At 42.4% G+C, this 23,948-nt stretch overlaps 1 long non-coding RNA gene across 1 annotated transcript in view; it reads left to right on the forward strand.

Moving 5' to 3' along the window:
- The window catches only part of LOC129392667 (uncharacterized), a 65,091-nt gene extending 42,759 nt beyond the window's left edge, over positions 1-22,332 (forward strand). Inside the window, exons 3-4 of the long non-coding RNA XR_008618955.1 lie at positions 21,741-21,873; positions 22,236-22,332. This is a non-coding gene — a long non-coding RNA (uncharacterized lncRNA). The remainder of the gene's footprint in view (positions 1-21,740; positions 21,874-22,235) is intronic.
- The last annotated feature ends 1,616 nt before the right edge of the window (positions 22,333-23,948 follow it).

A 23,948-nucleotide genomic window follows, 5' to 3' on the forward strand; every position in this document is an offset into this window, starting at 1 on the left:
AAAAAAAAAAAAAAAAAAAAAAAGGCATAGAATTCCCAAATAGCATTCTTGTTAAGGGCAAGTAGAAGCTGGGTAGGGGTATGACTAAAATTTAATGAGGGTCTACTTTGTACTGAGATCTGTTGTAGCAAATGAGCATATTTGATTTCATTTAATACTCTCAATGATTCTATCAAATAGATATTATTTATCTCCTGTTTATGGATGAATAAATTAAGTTTAAGGAAATTTAACTAAATTTACAGAGTCATTTAAACATTTAGGTCTAGAATTTGAATCCAGGTCTGTTTGATGCTAAAGCTCGTGGTCTTTCTATGCCAATATCCACACACCTTGCCTAAGCCCAGGCATTAAGCGAACACGGATCGGAGAGTCTACAAAATGTCTAGTTATGCCTAAATCATTATTTTTAAAAATGTTTTGTCTTTGCTGACACTGGCTGCAGACGCGGGGAGATTTCCTGGCTTGGTTTCTCACTGACCACTGGTTTTGTGTCAGTCATCTTCCCTGAAGTCTTCTTCTTGCACATTTTCTCTGACTTCTTCAGGATTCAGAGGAAGAATGATAGTCAGCTGTGCATTCTGTTATCTAGAATATACCGAAATCCACCAGTAGGACATGCATGATTTTAGTGGGAAATAAAGAAAGCAGATTGCTGCTCATTTATCCTTGTATTCTCACTTTTGTGTGTGTGTGTGTGTGTGTGTGTGTGTGTGTGACTGGTGGCTTGATTCCCTCCCACAACTGTGGCTTTTTTGGTGCTGGTTATTTTTATTTCCTTTCTTTCTGGGAAGAGATGAATTTCTAGTTTATTTCCCTTTTGACACTCTCTCCCTCATAAATCTATCAACATATCTTCACCTTCCACCCATCACTGTTACCTCTTCACAGTGTTCCCCCACGGTGACAACAGCTGAGTCAAAACCATCTGCTAGAGCTTTCATGTCTACCCACACATTCAACAGCATAATATTATGTCCATTATTTGATAAAAGGAGATATTATGAATGGAAAATGTTCTTTCCAATAGCACTTCTGCTGAAGCTTCAGAAAATAGTCTCCATAATGTTCATCCATAAAAACATGAAAGATGCTATTTAAACTTGGAGCCACCTGGAGCTCCTTCCAAGTTTGGTAACACTTCCCAGGCTTACTTTGCATTCTTCCAGTGATTACTGTGAGTGTCCACCTAGTTGAATGACTTAAGAAAAAAAAGGGAAAAGATTTATTGAGCCCACTGGTGATGGTCAAGTTACAGTCTGGGAGAAAATATTTGCAACACATATATCAAAAGGCTTTTAACTAGAATATATAAAAACAAAGAAACAAAACCCTGTATAACTGTAAAATATAACAGCCCAAAAACAAATTCAATAGGTGAGAGATTTGAACAGATACTTTACAAAAGAAGATGTAGGAATGACCAAGAAGCACATAAAAAGATATTCAACATTGTTTAACCATCAGTGAAATCCATATTAAAACCACACGGGAGGGCTTCCCTGGTGGCGCAGTGGTTGAGAGTCCGCCTGCCGATGCAAGGGACACGGGTTCGTGCCCCGGTCCGGGAAGATCCCACATGCCGTGGAGCGGCTGGGCCCGTGAGCCATGGCCGCTGAGCCTGTGCATCCGGAGCCTGTGCTCTGCAACGGGAGAGGCCACAACAGTGAGAGGCCTGCATACCACAAAAACAAAAACAAAAACAAAAACAAAAACAAAACACCACACAGCATACCCCTGTATACCCAAGAAAAGGGCTATAATTAAAAAGACTGTTGGGCTTCCCTGGTGGCGCAGTGGTTGAGAATCTGCCTGCCGATGCAGGGGACACGGGTTTGTGCCCCGGTCCGGGAAGATCCCACATGCCGCGGAGCGGCTGGGCCCGTGAGCCATGGTCGCTGAGCCTGTGCGTCCGGAGCCTGTGCTCCGCAACGGGAGAAGCCACAACAGAAAAAAAAAAAAAAGACTGTCAACACGCAGTGTTGGTGAGGATAGGAGCAACTGCACTGTTGGCAGGAGTGTAAGATGGCACAGACAAATTGGAAACAGTCTTGACAATTTCTTAAAACGTTAAATACACACTAACATATAACTCAGTCCCATACTATGTAGTATTTACCCAAGAGAAGTGAAAACTATGTCTACACAAAGACTTTTACATGAATGCTCATAGCAGCTTTATATGTAACAGTTCAAACTGGAAACAACCTATATGTCCATCGACAAGTGAATGGGTAAACAAAATGTGGTCTATATATACAAGGGGATACAACTCAATGATGAAAATGATCAAACAACCAATACATGCAACAACATGGGTAAACCTTAAAATCATTATCTGAGAACATAATGAGTATGAGTAAGGTGCTGGATCACCTTTCATGTGAGAGAGAGGAAGCAGAAGAGGACATTTTTTTTTTTTTTTTTTTTGCATTACGCGGGCCTCTCACTGTTGTGGCCTCTCGCGTTGCGGAGCACATGTTCCGGACGTGCAGGCTCAGCGGCCATGGCTCACGGGCCTAGCCGCTCTGCGGCATGTGGGATCTTCCCAGACCGGGGCACGAACCCGTGTCCCCTGCATCGGCAGGCGGACTCTCAACCACTGCACCACCAGGGAAGCCCAAGAGGACATCTTATACACACAAAATTGGTCGACCCAGGGGCAGTAGCTTCTATAGCAATTGAAGACATCACCCTAATAGCCAGATTGAAAGAGGAGGAGAATGGTTGCCATGGGTACTTGTGAGTTTAACTAAAGTGAGTCTTGGGGACTCCTAGAAGTATTTCGGGATATATTTTTAGGGTGGCTGGAATTTCTGCAATTATGGGTGGAAATGGACACAAGATATTCTGTTCAAATTGCCTCTCTAACTTCTTTCAGAATGTTATACTTGGGAAACACATATTATAAACACGAACAATAATAACCTTAAAAAGCAGTCAGTCAATGATCATGAACACAGTAATAAAGTGTATTACGAAAAAGGAGACTACGTCATGTCATAGGTTAAAAACAATTATCATGCAGATATTTTATAGAGTGAGTAATAGTCTTAGTTTCATCAAATTAAGAAGTTTTGTGGTATCAATAGACAGCTCTGTTCATTCCTACCTAAAATTTTTCTGTATGATGAGAATGCTATTAGTAACCTTTCTTCTCTCCTTCTTATGAGCTTAAAAAAATCCTTTTAAAAAATTGTGTACATCATATAAAATTTACCATTTTAACCGTTTAAAATGTATAATTCAGCGGCATTAAAGACATTCAAAATATTGTGGAATCATCACCTATATCCATGTCCACAGCTTTTTCATCATCCCAAACTGAAAGTCTGTACCCATTGAGCAATTCCCTGTACTCCCCTCCCTTCAACCCCTGGCAACCACTATTCTACTTTCCATCTCTATGAATTTGCCTATTCTAACTACCTCATATAAGTGGAATCCTATAGTATTTGTCCTTTTGTGTCTGGCTTATTTCACTTAGTATAATGTTTTTAAGATTCATCCAAGTAGCAGTGTGCATCAGAATTGTATTCCTTTTAAAGGCTGAATAATATTCTATTGTATGCATGGACCACATTTTATTAACTATTCATCTGTTGATGGACACTTGGGTTGCTTCTACTTTTTGGCTGTTGTGACTAATGCTGCTGTGAACATTGGTGTACAAAGACCTGTTTGAGTCCCTGCTTTCCATTCTTTTGGGTGTATTTACCCAAATATACCTAGAGGTGGAATTGCTAGAACATATGGACATTCTATGTTTAATTTTTTTAAGGAAATTCCATACTCTCAATAGATTTTAAATAAAATTTCATTATTGCTTGCTCACCTTCTCCTCACTCTCTAGGGAGCGCTTGACCTCTGCTCTCTCAATTCCCAGGCTGCTTATGAAGTAGACGCAGAATGGGTAGAGAGAAGAATGAAATTGTGGGAAGAAAATGGAACGGGTTCCAACTGGCTTGGTTAAGCCCTAGGTGTCCTTTGGTGGAGGAGAGTTGGGGGGTGTGGGTGGGCGAAGGCAAGCAGAAATAAAGCCAAGAACTAAGACAATCTCCATAAGAAAGAGGTAGGGCAGGAGAGAGGAGGTGAATGTGGGCATCTTGGCAAGGGAGAGGCACTGGAGCAGGTGCGGGATGTGAGAAGCTGTGGGGGAGGAAGCTTTTGAGAAATGTTACTGCTATGGGATGTGACTTGGAACCGCTAATTGCTCTCAGATCAGCCTAAAGCTTGGAATTCCTCTTAAATTTTCTCTTGTTTATTGGACTGGGTTCTGGCATTTGATTCCTTGCAGAGACTGAGTCATAAGAAGCCCCTGGATACACGGGAATTACACCTGAATTGGCCAACGTAGCTAAAGTTTCTGCTATTCTAGGCGCGAAATCCCTAATACTTCAGTAAATGAAAAAAGGGGAAAACCTCCCACTCAATTCGAGACAAGGTTATAATAAAACATTAATTCTTTTTTTCTTAGGACTTCAGACTGTAACCTGTTAATAAAATAAATGTAACTGTGGGAGGATTATTTTCGTTGCCTGTAGCCCAGGCTTGCTCAGCTCTGGCTTTAACTGGAGTTGTGCACTTGAATATTCATAAGTATGAATTGCAAACTCACAAATTAGGATTATTTTCTGTACAGGATACCAACCAGAAACAATGTCACCATTTATTTGGAAAAAACAATATGGTGTGTGGGATGGAACAAGGTTATGGTAACAAAATTTTCCTAACCCTAAATTGGGCTGTGTTCTGACAAACGGTCTGATAAGGCAAAATATTTTAAATCAGTAGAGTCTTGTAAAACCCAGGACATATGGCTGCCTTAGTTTTGGTGCTAAAATAGGATTCCTTATGTCGGGGATGGGGGAAATCTCTCCTTCTCTCCTTCTTGAGTTCTTGTGGCTGGACTAATAATAAAATTGACACACCAGACAGATTAATAGGAGAAAAACCAATTTAATTTCGAGTCCATGGGAGATCATAAAATAATGCTCAATGAGTGACCAAAAGCAGGCAACTTTAATATCTTCTTATACAAAGAAAAAATAAATCTGTGAGGATTTGACAGGACAAAGAAACTTAGATTTGGGTACTTTAGTTAGTAAGGAATTTAAGCAATGTTTGGGCTTGAGTAGTAAATTAGTATAGAAGTAACAAGGTTTTTTTTTTTTTTTTAAAGGGGAGTGGTAGCTGATGAGGCAAGGGAGGAATTTTTTTTTTTTTTTGAGATGTTGGGGGTAGGAGTTTATTAATTTTATTTATTTATTTTTGCTGTGTTGGGTCTTCGTTTCTGTGCGAGGGCTTTCTCTAGTTGTGGCAAGCAGGGACCACTCTTCATCGCGGTGCGCGGGCCTCTCACTATCGCGGCCTCTCCTGTTGCGGAGCACAGGCTCCAGACGCGCAGGCTCAGTAGTTGTGGCTCACGGGCCTAGTTGCTCCACGGCATGTGGGATCTTCCAAAACCAGGGCTCGAACCCGTGTCCCCTGCATTAGCAGGCAGATTCTCAACCACTGCGCTACCAGGGAAGCCCAGTAACAAGGTTTTTGTTCATAGACTTCTTGGCCCTGAATTCCCTTTCTCTGGTGATAAGGATATCTTTCTACCTCCTGTATAGGGAGGGCACCTTTCACATGGGAGATTAATTTCCTGCTTGCAAGGAGACAGAGAAGAGGGTCAAAGTGTTCCTCTTGCACCAGCTGTTTCTTAAATAACTTTGATCGAAATAATATGCCATTGAGGCATAGTTTGGGGTGGACTGCCCTGGGCCCCAACACCTAGTCATGATCTTTTCAGTAAATTAAACAGCATTACCCCAAAATATTCATGGATTCCTTGATTTATTGATTCAGTCACTTCCTAACAAGGTATGGAACCTCTTCAATATGTGTTTCCAGTCTCATCTTTTGAGTCTACCCTCTCTTACCACCTACCCTGAGCCCATTCTGAACTCCTTAGTTTCACTGTATGTGCCGTGCTCTCCATACTTTTGCAGGTGTAGCTTCCTCTCTATGGAATACCCTTCCCTGCCCTCTGCCCAGATAACTCTGCTAATTTCTCTAGACTGTGTTTAGGCATCCTCTTCCAGGGGAAGACCTCTTCTGTCACTTCTTACCCTTATCCTTTTGTCCTGGTGCTTTCTCTGTACCTCCATGTTATCCCCGTACACCTCCATCACAGTGTATTTCACATAGTGCTGTAAATGTTGATTTCCTTCTTGTCTCCCCAGGATAGTAAGCTGTTTGAGGGTGTATTTGTTTGCTAGGGCTGCCATAACAAAATACCACAGACTGGTTGGCTTAAACAACAGAACTTGATTTTCTCACAGTTCCGGAGGCTGGAAGTCCAAGATCCAGGTGCCAGTGGGGTTGGTTTCCTCTGAGGCTTCTCTTTTCTTGCTTGTAGGTGGCTGCCTTCTTGCACCGTGCCCTCACATGGCCTTTCCTTTATGCACAGAAGCATCCCTGGTGTCTCTTCCTTTTCTTATAAGGACACCAGTCATGTTGGATCAGGCTCCATCCTTATGACTTCATTTAACCTTAATTACCTCTTTATAGGTTCTATCTCCAAATACTGTCACATTAGGGGTTATGGCTCTAACATATTAATTTTGAAGGAGGTACAATTCAGTTTGTAACAGAGGGCAAGGACTATTTCTTATTAGAATCCCCAACTCTACCTCCTTTCAAAGTGCTTGGTACACAATAAACAATTAACAAATAATTATTAAAGGATCAAATAACGAACGGGTGAATAAATGAATAAAATGATAGAAAACTGCTCAAATTGTCAAGGTGTGAGGGTATCAGGACTTAAGATATTCAGAGTTGGCAAATGAAACTGTAGTACAGAGTATGATCAGAGAGAGAGAGGCAGTCTATAGAGAAAAAAAGAAAAATGCTGCAAACTGGGAGGGATAACAGAGGGACAAGACATGGCAGCAAAGACCATGAAGATCAGCATAAAGTGGACCTGAAAGAAGTGAGTTCATGATGTAAGGAAGGGCATCTACAGTGTTAAATATTGAAGGAGGATGAGGCTGCTGGATTTAACACATTAAAATCACTGATGTACACCCACCAGAATTGCAAAGTGAAAAAGATTTTTTAAAATATCAAATATTGATGAGGATAAGGAACAACATGAATGCTCACGTACTGCTAGTAGGGGTGTAATAGTAGTGGTGTAAATTGGTACAGCCACTCTGTAAGTGGTTTGGCAATATTTATAACATTAAAACTAAAGGTGTGAATGCTCAGTGGCCCCCCAAATGCCATCTCTAGATGTATATTCAACAGAAATTTGTACATATGTTCACTGAAAGATGTCCACAGCAGCCCTATTCATAAAATCCCCCAGGCTTGAAACAACTCAAATGCCCGTCAAAAGTGGAATAGATAACACATTGTAGCACATTTGCACAATGGAAATTTACAGGATTGAGGATGGATGAACTACAGCCACACACAAGGGCATGGATAATCATATGACCACAAGGTTTGGTGAAAGAAGACACACTCAAAAGACTACATACTGTATATTTCCATTTATAGAAACCTTGCAAACCAGCAAAACCAATGTGAGGTTTCAGAAGTCAGAAGAGCAGTTAACTTTTACGAGGAGGGGGCAGTAGGTGATAGAGCACATGGGTAGGAAGTCCAGAGTTTTGGTAACAGTTCTGTTTCTTGGTCTGAGTGCTGGTGCATAGTGGCTGTGTGTGCAGTCTGTACACATTCAGTATTCACTGGGCTTTTCAGTTATGACATCCATTTTCCTGTATGTATATTCTTCAATAGGCATTTTAAAAGGCAATAAAATTTAGTAGGTAATGAAGTGATACAACATTCTGGTGGTGTGACCTAAGAACATTTTAAAAAACTATATATTGGTGTTTGAGAAAGCAATTTTGCAGAGAAGAGAGCTATGAGTTTCTGTTAGTGGAAAGAGGGAGGAGATATAAAGCTTTTTGTCTAGCTCAAGATGTTTGGCAGTAGAGACAGAATAAAAAAGAGCAACTTCAGCATAACTGGGTCAGAGAAAGATTTCTATTTCATTCACTTTTTTCCTTGTGGTTAAAGGTAAGGAGTAACTCAAGAGTAGAAAGATATTATACAGGAGGAAAAGAGCAGTTTTCCTTCTATCCTTCTGAGTTCTCAGTGGGGGACCCTGTAATGACAGATTAACAAGAGAAAAACAAACAGAAGTTTTTAAACATGTTTATCTCATATATACATGGGAGATACTCAGGGAAATGAGTATGGCTCAAAGGGATGGCTTAGAATTCAGGCTTAACCATCTTCAGCCAAATCGAAGGAAGAAGATCATGGTGGTCGCTGGTTAAGGGGAGGTGACAGTTAACAGGATAAGGTTAGTTATGTAGATTTAAGTGAAATTCTTCTCTGTTGATAAGGTTTTTTTGTGATTTAGAATCATCCTTTTCTTCCTGGTACAAAGAGGGAGACACTTGCAAATGGAGATATCTTTTATAAATGTAAATTTCTCTTACAAAAGGTACTTATGCTGTTTTCAGAGCTTCTCCTGTGTCTTGTTTCTCAAAATAATCTTTGTGCCAAAGAGGCATATTTGAGGTAGCACATCGTGGTCTCCTACAGTATCAAGGAGGGAGAAATTTGAAGTACAGTTGAGGATGGAACCAAGTCCCAGATGGAACCAAGTCCCAGAGACGGTGTGAGGATGGGATCAGGGGCAATGGTAGAAAGTGTGGGTCTTAACAAGAGAATCAAGTTCTCTTCCTTAGAAATAGGAGGGGCAGGGAAATAGGATATTGAGGCTCTTGGAGGTACCTAAGTTCAGTCTAGAAGATAAAGTGTGGGAGGTGGATGTGGACATGGGTCTTGATAAGAGTGAAAAATTAGCAATAACATCAGCAGGGAATGAATATACTTGTGAGACAAGAGAGGAATAAAAGTTCTGCATCAACCTGTAGGGGACCCCATTGGGATGCTACCGTGGTCTTATGATGCAATGCTTTGGAGTTCAGGGTGAATGGAGAGAAAGTGGTCAAAGAGCTGCCCAGACAATGTTGGACATAAGTCAGGATCTAAAAGGTGAGCAATTCCAGGGGGTTGTGAACGTCCGTTACAAAATAGCTCTGCATGTTCTCCAGAGCTATTTGGCAGGAATTAGTTGAAGTAGCATGGGGCAATGTAAAATTGGAGACTAGAGAGGGTCCAGGGGGCTAGGGGTTGGGGTTAACAGGTGGTGAGTTTGGTCCATGCACAGAATGGGGGAGACCCAAAACCAAGTTTTCTGTGGCCCCGGCACAGATTTCAGGTCCTTCCTAATTTTCAATTCTCTCATTCCCCTACTCCAGAGCATTTTATTGTGACCGTAATTACTCTACATAAAGCTCCTTAAGAAATGAAAGCTTGGGGACTTCCCTGGTGGCACAGTGGTTAAGAATCCGCCTGTCAACACAGGGCACACGGGTTCAAGCCCTGGTCCGGGAAGATCCCACATGCCGCGGAGCAACCAAGCCCGTGCGCCACAACTACTGAGCCTGTGCTCTAGAGCCTGTGAGCCACAACTACTGAGCCTGCGTGCCACAACTACTGAAGCCCATACGCCTAGAGCCTGTGCTCTGCAACAAGAGAAGCCATCGTGATGAGAAGCCCTCGCACCACAACGAAGAGTAGCCCCCGCTCACCGCAGCTGGAGAAAGCCCGCATGCAGCAACGAAGACCCAACGCAGACCGCCCCAACTACTGAGCCTGTGCCCTAGAGCCTGTGAGCCACAACTACTGAGCCTGCGTGCCACAACTACTGAAGCCCATACGCCTAGAGCCTGTGCTCTGCAACAAGAGAAGCCATCGTGATGAGAAGCCCTCGCACCACAACGAAGAGTAGCCCCCGCTCACCGCAGCTGGAGAAAGCCCGCATGCAGCAACGAAGACCCAACGCAGACAAAAATAAATAAATAAAGCTATTTAAAGAAAAAAATGGGGCTTCCCTCGTGGCGCAGTGGTTGAGAGTCCGCCTGCCGATGCAGGGGACACGAGTTTGTGCCCCGGTCCGGGAAGATCCCACATGCCGCGGAGCGGCTGGGCCCGTGAGCCATGGCCGCTGAGCCTGCGCGTCCGGAGCCTGTGCTTCGCAGTGGGAGAGGCCACAACAACGAGAGGCCCGTGTACTACACACACAAAAAAAGAAAGCTTGGGGTAAACTTGTTTTTTTTTTTTTGTTTTTTTTTTTTTTTAAAGAAGAGATGAGTCCCTCATGAGGCCCCCATATAGCAGTGGTCCTCATGGTTACATAAATATGGATTCACATCTAGAGATGCCATCAAGCCCCAGAAGCCCATGACATTTGCTCCAACAATTTAATGCAAAAAAAAAAAGGGGGTCTTAAGAAGATTGATGACTCCAGGTAAAAGATCCCTGTACCCCTGGAGAACTACAGCCAGAATGGTTTTCTTTACCCAGAAGCCGGGTCCCTCATTTCTAAATATACTGTCAGATATGTTCGTTTCATTTTTTAAAAGTAAACTTGGAAACATCATCTTTTTACTAATGGAACCATAGAATCAAGGCTCATTTTAGCTCTTAGGTTATTAGCCCTGACCAACATTTCCACAGAGCTAGGTTTTTATCTACACATAACCCTTCTGTCACCATCATCATCATCTGTTGCTTCTACCCCAGTTTCTCATATTACACACTTTCAGCATCATTACCACAACTTGAAGAATTTCAGGCAGAATCATCTGTGAAAATATCAGAGGTAAAAATAAGCCATTATAGGCTGTTGATGTCACCCTGAGGCCTTGTTTGCTACTTTTATGCTCATTTTACCGCACTTAACCCACTAGAAAAGGAGCTGGACTATAATCAACAACAACTTATCAGTGCCGATGGAGGGGAGAAGAGGCACTGGTAATACACAGTGGTGAAGAATAAGAGAGAAACAGAGGAAAGAGACAACATAGGCCTACATGCTTTTCAGATATTATAAATATTATAAATATCTGCCGTAATAGCTTTGCAGTTCAGCTGGAGTGGCCTGTGGTCTGGAACCGGGAAGGAAGGGAAGCGAGATTGCCTAGGGACAGTGCACACTGTGACCCCTGGCAGAGGTGGTGGGAGCTGTACAACAAGCAGGAGATGGACGGCTGAGTTGCAGCCAACGACAATGGGAAACAGGTGGCTGTTTCTGAGCCAGGGTCACACATCATGTCCCATTTTTTCATTAAAAAAAAATTGCCAGACTACTTTTTTTCTATAACTGATTTTTCAGTGAATCACCTGAAAGGAGACCTTACTTTTTGGTCAACTCCAGGGAAAATTCAAATGCAGTATGGCTCCCAACTTTTACTCCTGTAGAAATGGACATGAAGCTTGGCATGTACCAGTCTGATGAAGGAAGCCCATCTTGACTGTCCTTGAAGGTTGCCCATGGGACAGGCCGGGAGACAGGCTGTGGCTGTCTGTGGACAGCACACAGCATTCTTTGCATCTTGCCCATCGCATTTCCGTAGGAAGTCATAGATCATTTTGCTAGACTCGGCAGATAAGTCTAAGAAATCAAGATCTGCTTTAGAACCAAAATCTCAATTACTTTTTTCATCAGATGTGCTCAGGATGTACATATATAAATGGGAAAAAAGGCAGACACAGAATGTCAAGCAAAAACAAAAAAAGCCTGTTTTTTTTGTATTTTAACAGTAGCTCAAAAAAATCAGCTTTATAGGACCTTCTGGTTTTAATGGCTCTGAATGTGAGGCAAATCTAAGCATTGCCACAGTTTTCCCCTTTCTAAAATGTCATTTCCTCCCTCGCCTTTAATTGTCATGTGTGGTGTCATGTTGACCCATGACACACCCTTCACCCATGAAAGCTCATACTCCAGAGTCACAGTTTCTTAATATTTGTTTGGTTAAGTGCCACCTTCCAAGACCCAGTTGTTACTGCAGCCAATTAACTAGTTCACTGGCTCGTGAAAGCTGTACTGCTTCTAGAAGCAATAAAATTAAAGCACATTCTTTGACGGGCAGAGAGAATTGGCAGGACTTTTTGTTGTTGCCGTCATCATTGCTTAGCTGTCCTTCATGTTTGAGAAGCCTGAGCTGCTGAGTTGACTGTATCCTTCGATGTATGAAGAATCCAATTGAGAGCTTAGCCTGTGCACATTTTCCAGAAACTAAGCCAGGTGTTTGGATAGGGGAGTGGTATTTGCAAGGAGGTCTTCACAGAAGTGATGTTTTGTCCTAATAAATGAGGCAGAAACTGGGTAGCTCTTAACCAAACCCACTTCTCTTCCCTCTGAGCCCAGTGTTAGATCACATTTTCCGGCCTTCCTCGTGGCGAGGTGTGTCCACATGATTGAGATCAAGCTGATAGAATGTTCTAGAAATCACATTCATACCTCTATCCCTGGCTCCACAGTCTTTCCCTTCTGGCTTGATGCAGACAAATGTGGTTAACACTGAGAACCTGGTGTTGAAAATGATTGAGCCCTAAGGTCCCTGAATCACCAGTGGGAAATGCCCACCGGTTGGGAGTAGGCTTTACTGATAAAAATAAACGTGTTCTCTGAAGCCATGAGACTTAGGGTTTTATCTGTTACATCCTTAGTTAGTTCTTCCTTAACTAAAACTGGAAACCAGCATATACCTAAGTTTAATGCGTACGGACGTCTTGGCTCACCACGGCAAGCAATTTTAGATTCACCTTTGTTAAAACAAATAAAGGTCTCTGCATTTGCAGTAGTTATCTATTCCAAATCCTTGTAAAGACAAGAGTTTCTTAAAGGTCAGTTAACATTAGTGATCAGAAGGCCTCCGTGTGCAAAGCATTCTTGAAGGCATTGTGTAGAGATGATGGTCGTAGACTAAATACGATACTAAAGGAATACAGGAAAACAAGGATAAATGAACAAAGTATGTAGACTGCGGAGGTTAATGTTCAAAACTCAAACAATTGTTACAAGATGGGGTGGGGAATTTGGAGACTTGCCAAAGACACACTGAGAGCCAGGAGCTAAATTGAGATGAGGAACCAGTACTTGAACTCATGGAGCTGAATTGATTTAGGTTTCCTTCTGAGGCTGCCTCAGGCCCGGGGAACACAGAGACGTGGGTTATGGTTACAGGCAAAGTGACAGTGCTTTTCACCAAATCCAGGAGGTCCTCTGAGCTCTTGCTAGAGATCTTTTTATTAGGCTTCCTAAATAGACCTTAGTCCTTTCAGGCTATTTTTGTGGAAATAAAAAAAGACCAGCCACATGAGAAAAACAGGCTATTTATTCAGAGCTTGTTATAGCAGGGAGGCAGCCACCATCACTTTCGTTTGCAGAGACTCAGAGGCGGGCAGGGGAATGGGAGAGCTTCATAGCGGAGAAAAGGGAAGGCTCCAGGTGTGCACTGATTGTAGGCTGTTGGCCTGGGAAGCTGGAGGTGGGCTAAGGAGCGGGGCTCCTATGTGATTGGTTAGGGTGCATATTTGGTTTTCTCTGATTGGTGGGAAGGTGGAAGCAGGGGTGAATATTAGGGAAACTATGATTTATTAATCAAGACCTGGCCATTTGGGGCAGGTTGTTGCAGATGTTATTGTTTAGCTTCCTGGATTGTCACTAGGGATGGCAACCTGGCTTCTGCAAGTCTGACTGACAGGAGGCTGGCTTCCTGGGCTGTTTAATGTAGATGAGGGGTTGGCTTCCTCACAGGCTGCTGCAGGTTGTGGGTCAGAGTTCATTTGTATATTCAGTCTCTCATTTGTTTGTTTATTTTTATGATTACTTTTTCTAAACAGACTACTTCCTTGAGGTGGTCTTCCTTCCCTCTACTATCATATTTAAAAGCCTCCCTCCCTCCTGACCATAAACCTGTCCCTGAGAATGGGTACCCTCCCTCAACATCCTCCCTACCTGGAAGCTAAGACCCTCTGTCCTCCTGGGGCACCTCTCCCATTGAGACTTGGGGGTAAAATTTATCTCTACAGTTTGGTTCCCTTGAAAGTCTTAATCTCATCAGTCCTCAAAATCTTTTTCCTGTTTCTGTTTCTCTGGGGGCCATGGCCTCCTCAGGCAAACTGGTCCATTGGTGGCTGCCCCCGTGACCTGCTTCTGGGTGGCCAGGAAGGATAGGTCTCTCATACTGTTGCATTAAAAAAAAAGATGAATTAAGATAAAAAGCTCTGCCAACAGTTGAGAATAACTATTGGGTATGTGTACATTTGTGCATATTTTTCTTTTTGAGCCTATTGGTTTATTCTGCTTTTAAATCAGACGTGAATCTGGCCAAAAGAAGAAAATGAAATACTTTACATTCCCTTCTTGTGCTCCCCTTTCAGCTGTTCAAGGCTAATGACAGAAACCACCCCCTGCCAACCTCAGTACTCTACGCGTTTAAAAGACCCTCAAGTATTAGCTCTTTGGAAGCCCAGTGTTTTAAATTTGTAAAATAGGCAGGCAGGGCATAACGCCATGATTCCAACTCCCTGGGACTCATTTCAGGAGTTTGATTAACTCTGGTTTGGCTCAACAAAGGGAAGCCGAAGTGTCTGCTTAAGTGAAGAGGTAGGGGGCCTTCAAGTGAGGGCTGTTGTCTGCCAAGATCAGAGCAGCGTTGCACATTTTGAAGAGTCTAATCGCAAGACCTCAGATGGTTGTAGCACCAACCTGAAGCCTATTTGGTCAGAAGTGGCCACTTGAGCAGTCTCAGGGCTTGGCGAGGGATTCTTTGTTTCAGAAAGTGCTTCCCACAGGGAGGAGGGAATGTGAAGTGAGGGAGCCCTCTCTTGGAGGAGGAAAGCTAAGGAGGAAAGTTTGGAGCCTGGGAAAGACTGAGACTGGGGAAGAAGGGGTAAGCTAAGGACTCTCAGGTCACCTTTATTGGCAGGTAGGTACTCAGGAGAACGCCAGTCTGCATTTCTGAATTCAGTTCATGGGAAAACCAACAACTGTTTTTAAGACAAAAGGTAAAGCGTATACTACCTGCAAGGAAAACTTTCCCCAGAGTATCTAGATTATAGGTGACAGGGTTAGAAATGTTCTCTGCTCATTTGTTTGGCTGAGATAAAAATTCTAAAGGTGGGAGCAGAGTGGGTGGAGGGGGGTTATATGTGTGTTGTGGGGAGCTGGAAGCAGGCACCACTTTCTGCTCAGGATCACAGGGAGCGCCATTTGAATGTATTCCGTTATGGTCCCGAGTCCATTTTCTTGGCTTTTCACAAGACTGACAGCAGAGATGATCCAAGTGAAGATAATCCCTGAATGTTTTGAATACTAATTTTGGTGAGTGTGGTAAGCAGTTTCTGACAGGGCTTCCAATGGGCCCCTCTCATACAGGAAATATGAGTAATAAATGTTGTTTCTGCAGCAAGAGATAACTAACACACTGAAGTATTATTATTCCACTGCACCAACCTCCTTCTCCTCAACTGTATACATCCACTTGGCTGCCAAGTTCTGTAGGGATTTATCTTTCTTTAAAGTTTTCACCTCTACCCTCCTCTCTAGTCTTCCAGCCACTGCCTATTCCAAGGAAAGAGTTAAAGTTCTTGGAAAAATTATAGGAAAATAGAGCCCTGACATCTGCTGAATGTCCACCAGCCAAGTGGTGGTTCTTCCAGTATATCAAGTCTCCTTTAGCTGTGTGCCAATTAGATGGCCTTTGCCTGCAAATGACATAAAAATATGAAAAAATAGTGAATTCCGTAAGTAAAGGGTTTAGTTTTCTTATACAACAAAAAGTCTGGAGTTAGGTGTCGAGGATGTTATCCAAGCAGGGATTGGCAAACTTTGTAAAAGACCAGAGAGTAAGTATTTTAGGCTTTGTGGGTCATACAGACTGTCGCAACCACTCAACTCTGCCCTTGTAATGCAAAAGCAGCCAGAGACAATATACAAATATAGACAAGTGAATAGCAGCCATAGACAATGTAAACAAATGAGCATGGCAGTTTACCAGTAACACTTTATTTATGGACAATGAAATTTTAATTTCATATGATTTTAGTGCTATGACATATTATGCTTCTTTTGATTTCCTCCCAACCATTTAAACATTATCAAAATAAAAAATGGTAAAAACCATTCTTCTAGGCTGAATAGAAACAGGCAGCAAGTTGGATTTGCTGACCTTCATATTAGACTCCTTCTACCTTCCTACAATCACATTGTAGTGTATGGTTTGGTCTTCATGGATGCATCATGACTGCTGCCGTTCCAGTCATTGTGTCTGCATTCCAGGGAAAAAGAAAAAGGAAGAGGAAGGAAGAAGGAGGAGCTTCTAGATCAGGTCCTCAAAAATCTTCCACAGCTCCCTCAGCTTATGTCTCAATGGGCAGAACTGTGTCAACTTTTTTAGCTGCGAACACTGCAAAGTTGATAAAATTTGGGGTTCTGTTAGTAAGAAAGAAGAGAAAGAAAGGGTATTAGAATGGAAAGTAGCAGTGTGACAGAGCCGAGTTCCTGCTTTACCCTCTTGTATGTGATCCAGAGGCAATATCCAAATGCATATTGTCTACGATAGCATAGATCTCCTGAGACCTGATTATGCAACATATTACATAATTTTCCAGTGGTAATTCATGTTATGTTGGTGATCTCCAGAAATTTTGGTGAGCAAGCATTTCAGAAATTTGACTAGTGATTTTTATTATTGCCGAATAAGTTTTCAATGTATGGATCTATCACCAGGATCAAGTTTACGTGGGGACATTTAAAGTACAGAAGCAGCATTAGCTGGTATGTGCTAATTCTTACCTTGGACAGCTTGTTTTGGCTAATTTTACATAGGTAGCAACTAACTTGCTGGCTGCAATAGTTTGTAGTTTCCTATTTGGAGTCCTTAAGTTTCACGGGTTCTGTTGAAGTGAATTGCAAATTGGGAATTGAGATAATTCTTTTTTGTTGTTCATTTTTGTGCAGGTTCCACAGAAGTACCTGCTTTGGAGGTACTGACTTGGGAGATACCGACTAACACCACAGCACAGGGGGCAGTTAGCCTTGCCCTTGCACTAGAGAGGAATCACAGGGTCTCTCTGCCCATTGGCATTGTCCGTATATGAACGGACTACCACATTCTGTGGCCCTACAAGCATGACACTTTCTAGAATGGAGAGACCTTAGGTAGCATATTGAAAGAGATGGCCCTGGCACATTTATTAGGATACGGACATTTAAACCCAAAATCTATGCATAAAATAGCATGACAAACGTGGTCAATCACTGCAATGCAGTTGTTAAGTTCTGGGCCTCTGACTAGCTGTGGCACTTCAAGCAAGTCACTAATTTCTCTCCATCTCAGCTTCTGCTTCTCAAAACCCAGTCTCATCTTGCTTTAAAATGATATAAAAGAATGTGTAAGAGCATAGGCTTTGGCACTGGACAGACCTGGGTTTAAGCTTTGGCTCTGCTGCTTTTGATCTGGGGGAGGCTGGACAAGTGACTTGATCTCCAGGAGCCTGGAACCCTCCTGCTGTAAAATGGGGCCGAAATAATCTATTTCCACCTTGTTTTCAGGATAAAATGAGGAAATATATATAATGCGCTTAGCATAGTACTTGACATCTGGTAAGCACTCAAAAGTTTTTTTTATCTATTATGATTCTTTTTGTAGAGTCCTGTGATTGGTTTACTTACTATGTGTTAAGCTCCTTTGCGTAATATACTCTGTACAGAAAACTGTCTCTGAGTCTCCCCTCTAAGTGAGAGCTCACTTCTTCATGAGACAAGCCCAGTCAGCTTGGTGATATATTTTGGAATTATCTTTCCAAAGAATAGCTGACACTCTCTGAGTGCTTACAGTGAACCAGGTGCTGATTTAAGCACTTTGTATGTACTATTTCATTAAATCCTCACAATACTCACACAAAGAAAGGAGTATTATTATTCCAATGTTAGGAATAAGGAACTGAGGCACAGTGAGGTCATCCTGTCTGAAGTCACTTAGCAGGTAAGTGGTGGGACGGGAACCGGAAACTTTTGGCCAGCGGTTCTCAAGTGGGGGGATGATCATTAACCCCACCCTCCCCAGGGAACATTGGGTCACATTTTCAGTTGTCACACTGAGGGAGGGTGCCACTGGTAGCTGGTGGGTGGAGGCCAGGCGTGCTGCTAACAAGGGCTTGTGCAGCACAAGTGTCAGTAGTGCCAAGGTTGAGAAGCCCTTCCTAAGCCCATGTTCTCAACTGTTGCTTTATCCAGTTTCCAGATATTTTCTACAGTTAAGACAAATATAATTTAAGATAACATGATAACTCTATGGGTTTCCCTCAGGTCTTGCATGCCATTCTGAAAAACTTTAGGAGTAAGTAAGTAATCTGAGAATTGATTGCTATTTAGTTTTTCAAACAAGTTAATTGTGCAATGAACGTTTTAAAAAATCCAAACGTAAGATAGTACCAGAAAAAAACAAAAAAGTTTCCTCCTTTGATTCAGAAATAGCAAGTTTCTGGGAGTGCATGGTGAACCTGAAAGGGAATGCTTAAGTGATGCTTCAGTGAAAAGTGCAAAACGCTTGTGGAGGTGGCCTCTGCGGATGATGCCAGTGCCACGAAAGAGCAAAGACACGAAGCAGGTGCTTGCCTGCTTTCTCCCAAAGCCCAAAGAACTAGGCGACATAGAACAGAGTTAGCAACAGCTCTGGAAAACAAAACAAAACAAAACACCTCTGAGGCAGAGGTGTAAGACCAGAAGAGCATCCTTAAATTTCCTTGGCTGGGAAGTATGCTTATTCATCTATCCACCATCCATTTGTTTACTTTTCTGGGATCTGGGAGACAGCCATGAAGGAGAGAAATGAGGTCCTGACCTCTTGGGGCTTATGCTTTTGGATGAGAGAGAAAATAAACAAATGAACAAAAAATATGTAATTTGATATCTGATGGTGGCAGTGCTAGGAAGAGAAATAGAGCAGGGGCAGGTGTCACAGAATGCAAGGCTGCTATGGTTCAGGGAGGGTCTTTGGGAAGACCTTTCTGCGAAGATGGCATTGGAGTAGAAACCCCAATAAAATGAGGGCATGAGCCACACAAAGGCATAGGGGCAGGTGTTCCGGAAAGTGATGTGGTCTGCAGACAGGAAAGGCTGGCTTTTTTTTTTCCCTCCCGGAAGAGCAAGAAGCCCGGTGTGGCAAAGGGGGGTGAGCGCTGAGATTGAAGAGGAGGTGACACGAGAGGGGCCTGCAGGCTGTTGGAGAGCTGCTCCTCCTTCCCCACGTAGAAGGAATGGAGGGTAGTGAGCAGGGAAGCAACATGGATGAACGTCTAACGCTCTAAGGGGTCTCGCTGGCTGCCCCGTGGAGAACTCACAGGAGCAGAGTAGTGGAAGCACCATGAGGGGCCTGTTCAGTTAGAGTTATTACGGTGGATTCTTCTTTTGTCATTAGAGGGAGAAGGCATGAAGAAGATGGATTTCAGAGCCCCTCAACCTTGGGTCTGAATCATGGCTCTGTCATTTGCTGGTCGTGCCACCTTTCTGCCATCTCTGAGATGTATTTCCTTCACAAAATGAGGACACGTATAGTTGTCTCACGTGACTATTCCACGAATTAACTGAGAAATATATGTCGAGCACCTACCACGGTTCCTAGCATTAAATGTCATAGGCATTTAATAAATGTTCATTCCATGCCTGCAAAGCACTGAATGTTTGTGTCCCCTCAAAATTCCTGTGTTGATGGAAGCAACCTAAATGTCCATCGACAGAGGAATGGATGAAGATGATATGGTACATATATACAGTGGGATATTACTCAGCCATAAAAGAATGAAATAATGACATTTGCAGCAACATGGATGGACCTAGAGATTGTCATACTGAGTGAAGTAAGTCAGAGAAAGACAAATATCATATGATATCGCTTATATGTGGACTCTAAAAAAATGGTACAGGGACTTCCCTGGTGGTGCAGTGGTTAAGAATCCGCCTGCCAATGCAGGGGACATGGGTTCAATCCCTGGTCCAGGAAGATCTTACGTGCCACGGAGCAACTAAGTGTATGCGTCACAACTACTGAGCCTGCGCTCTGGAGTCCATGAGCCATAACTACTGAGCCCGCATGCTGCAACTACGGAAGCCCGCGTGCCTAGACCCCATGCTCCACAATAAGAGAAGCCACTGCAATGAGAAATCTGTGCACTGCAATGAAGAGTAGCCCCTGCTCGCCACAACTAGAGAAAACCCGCTCGCAGCAACGAAGACCCAATGCAGCCAAAAAAAAAACCCCAAAAAACAAAAAAACGGTACAAATGAACTTATTTCCAAAACAGAAATAGACTGACAGATGTAGAAAACAAACTTATGGTTACTGGGGGAAAGTGGTGCGCGGGGAGTTAGGGATAAACTGGGAGATCTGGATTGACATATATGCACTACTATATATAAAATAGATTACTAATAAGGACCTACTGTATAGCACAGGGAACTCTTCTCAATACTCTGTAATGGCCTAGATGGGGAAAGAATCTAAAAAAAGAGTGGATATATGTATATGTATAACTGATTCACTTTGCTGTGCACCTGAAACTAACACAGCATTGTAAATCAACTAAACTCCAATCAAAATTAAAAAAAATTTTCTATGTTGAAATCCTAACTCCCAAGATGATGGTGTTTGGAGGTACGGCCTCTGGGGGGTGATCAGGTCATGATGGTGCAGCCCTCAGGATTGGGATTAGTGTCTTGCAAGAGAGCTCTCTTGTCTCCCTTCCGCCATGTGAGGACAGAGGAAGAAAACATCTGTCTCTGAACCAGGAAGTATTTCCTCACCAGCCACCGACTCTGCCTTGATCTTGGACTTCCCAGCCTCCAGGAATTGTGAGAAATAAATGTTTGCTGTTTAAGCCACCCACTCTATGGTATTTTTGTTACAGCGGCCCAAATGGACTAAGGCAGTCATTTTGGTCAGAGAGGACATTTCTAACCACCGTGAACAAAATGGCACTATCCCCCCCAACACCGGGCGCCCCAAAGCTCCTCACTCTATCACTCAGCCCCATCAGGAATGGGAGCGCTATGAAGGCAATGATGTGGTTTCTTGGTCACTGCTAATCCTACCACCTAGAGTGGTGTTTGACTTAAATACTTATGTCTCAACTGGTATCTGATGAACAAACAATTTTGAAAGTGAATGCCTTTGTTTGAGTGTTTATTAAAATTAGGGCCTTAGATTTGAACGCTTGGCAGTACCAAATGTTGGCCACATGGAAAGCTTCAACTACCATCCGGTTAGTGGTCAGTGTTGATTTGGCTACTATGCATGATTCAGCAAGAGGCTTTCTTACTTATTCATTACCCTAATTATATCCTTCCCCAAACTGGATGGTCCAGCGGGGTGGATTATCTTGCCTGTAGATTATTCTTCAAACTAGAACAGACAAGAAGATTTGCTCTCTTTTGAGAATCTCTGAAAATGTTTTGGAAAGATATATGTGGCTGAGAAAAAAAAATCCCTCCATACTTCATTGCTATATGAACTTGGGCTCAGAAATTGGTAATCAGAAGCAATTCCTGATAATCAACCTGACAAGAGGAAGTTTAGGAAAAGACAGACATACAGGAATATAATGGAAGTGAGATTCTTATAGGACTTTATAATTTAAAGTCTCCCAGGATACCCCAATTCTCTGATAGTGATAGAAAGTAATATTTTTTGGCGTGAATTGACAAATAAAATGACATTGGCCCGAGTAAAAATAGGATATTAATGACCCTGAAGGACTGAGGTTATTACATGGTTAATGATGCTCTTTTTTCCTCTTACTCTTTTTGATATTAGGTCATCTTTGCCATTAGCAACTGGAACAAGAGTTAAAGTGCATGTGGCATTTCTAAGGTGCCATTTCTTGCTGAAAGGTTAGCACCATAATGAAGTTTCAGGGAAAAGACGAGGCCATCTTTTCTGTTTTCTTGTAAGTATGTATAGCCCATAGGCTGTTGTCAGCCAGGCTGAAGATTATTTGATGGCAAGCTAGTGAAAGCTTGGTTTCTCAGCATTCAGTGACCTGATACCATGAATGGTTAGGGTGTCGGAAGGATGAATTATGCATTCTGACTGTAGGGGGCCTCAGACATAAGATATATGTAGAGCTGTCTCGTGGTAACTGAAATAATTCCCTTTAAATTTCAAATAATATGTCAAAATATCATGTTATAAAGTCCAACATCCTAGTTATATGATTAAAAGTGAAGTCATTTGCATGAGAATACTTTTGCATGGAATAAGGTAAAGCCCTTTAAAATGTTTCTTTTGACTATGAACGATTCATTATAGACACTATGTTTACCTAAAACTGGAAGAGGATGAAATTGGATTTGAAGCATCACAAAGTGATTAATGGGCCCAGCCACCTGTCCTACCTGGATCAAAGTTCAAGGTAATTTCTATTTTACTTTAATAGCACGCCTTCACTAAAGGTTATTATAAAGGATCAAAGAAGAGTAAAATGTATAGAATTTATGAAGCACTGTGCAATGCAGTCATGATGGGTGGCGTATGAAACATTAACTATATAAGCATAAATGTTTAGCACTCTTTCTTTGACAAAGTGTTTCACATCTATTAGCATATTGAATGCTCAAATCTGACATTTATTTCCTGCCTGTTTTACAGGTGCTCAGGGAGATTTAGGGAGGTATTCCAAAACACATTGCTCTGCCATTCCATGGCAGAGCCTGGAATCCCTGTGTTTTCTTCCTACCATGTCACGCTGCTTATTTAAGTCTGGCAACGTCCTTGCTTTGCACCATAACATCAGCTGTTTAATACTAGGAATTGCAGATGTGTAAATGAAGTGGACAGAAAACACTCACATTACTGCAAAGAGGTTATAAAATAAATGCTTTAAAATCACCTGGAAAGCCACTCTAGAGAACGAGTCCTGCCCCAAATGCTGAAAAAGAGCAATTTGGATCTAATCATGTGACATTTACCTGAACTGCTTTCTAGAATGAAGTGGGCATATTTGACCTACATTTAAAAAATGCGTTATTTATAAAGGCAGCTGAAAAACAGGAGAATACAAAAGGGCTTGTAGGGAAAAGCAGTGGTCCCTGCTCACAGTCTTCTCTGCATTCTCCTCCCTCCTTCACCTCCTGACTTCGTGGGCGCTGCGTTTACTTTGATATTGCCATGTTGCTGATATTTACAATCTGGGTTAAGTCTCTGGTGCTTTGGGTATAGATGATTGAAAACAATAAACTGTCATAGCTTCCTTACAGGTCTCTGCTTCCACTTTGCCCCTTTTAGTCTGTTACTGATGTTGCAGCCTGAACGATCTTGTTAAAATCATGTCACTCCTCTGGCCCCGTTCCCTGCAATGGCCCCCATTCACTCAGGGTAAAAGCCGAAGTCCTTCTGAGGGCTTACAAAGCTCGACACACGGGCCTACCTCCCCCCACTCAGCTCCCTCAACTCTCCTCTTGCACTTAAACCATGAAAATGTAGCTCTAGATGGGAAGACGCTTTGTTCGTTTTGTTTCCTATCTTGTTTACTGATCTAGCCCAGGTGCCTTGACAATGCCTGGCACGCAGCAGATACTCAACAAACATTTGTTGACTGAATAAGTACAACTTCCATTATTGTGATTATATAAACACTCCTTATTGAGAACTGAGAATCAAGTAGCTTCTGATCACATTGCTTCCCTCTGGTTCCAATGTCATGACCCCCGTGCCACTTAAGAAAAAAGTGTTCAAACCGATCCTTTGAACATTTCTTTCTTAGTCTCTTCCGAAGCAAACAAATTAAATCGAAGTAGCCCTGGTCCAAATATGAAGCAACTAAAAAGTGGTATGATTTTTAAGCAATTGTTCTTTTTTCATACTATCTCCCCGCTTCTTTTTTGGATGTAATATAGTCTCATATTAATTTTCTTATTAATATCAATTTTCATATGCATCAGAAATTTGTGTAAGCTCACGTCCTTTTCCTCTGGGATTATCTTTTCTAGGTGACTTGTCACGGTGGTTTTCTGTCATGCCGCA

The sequence above is a fragment of the Physeter macrocephalus genome, chromosome 13 (assembly GCF_002837175.3).
Source record: "Physeter macrocephalus isolate SW-GA chromosome 13, ASM283717v5, whole genome shotgun sequence".
Lineage (NCBI taxonomy): Eukaryota > Metazoa > Chordata > Mammalia > Artiodactyla > Physeteridae > Physeter > Physeter macrocephalus.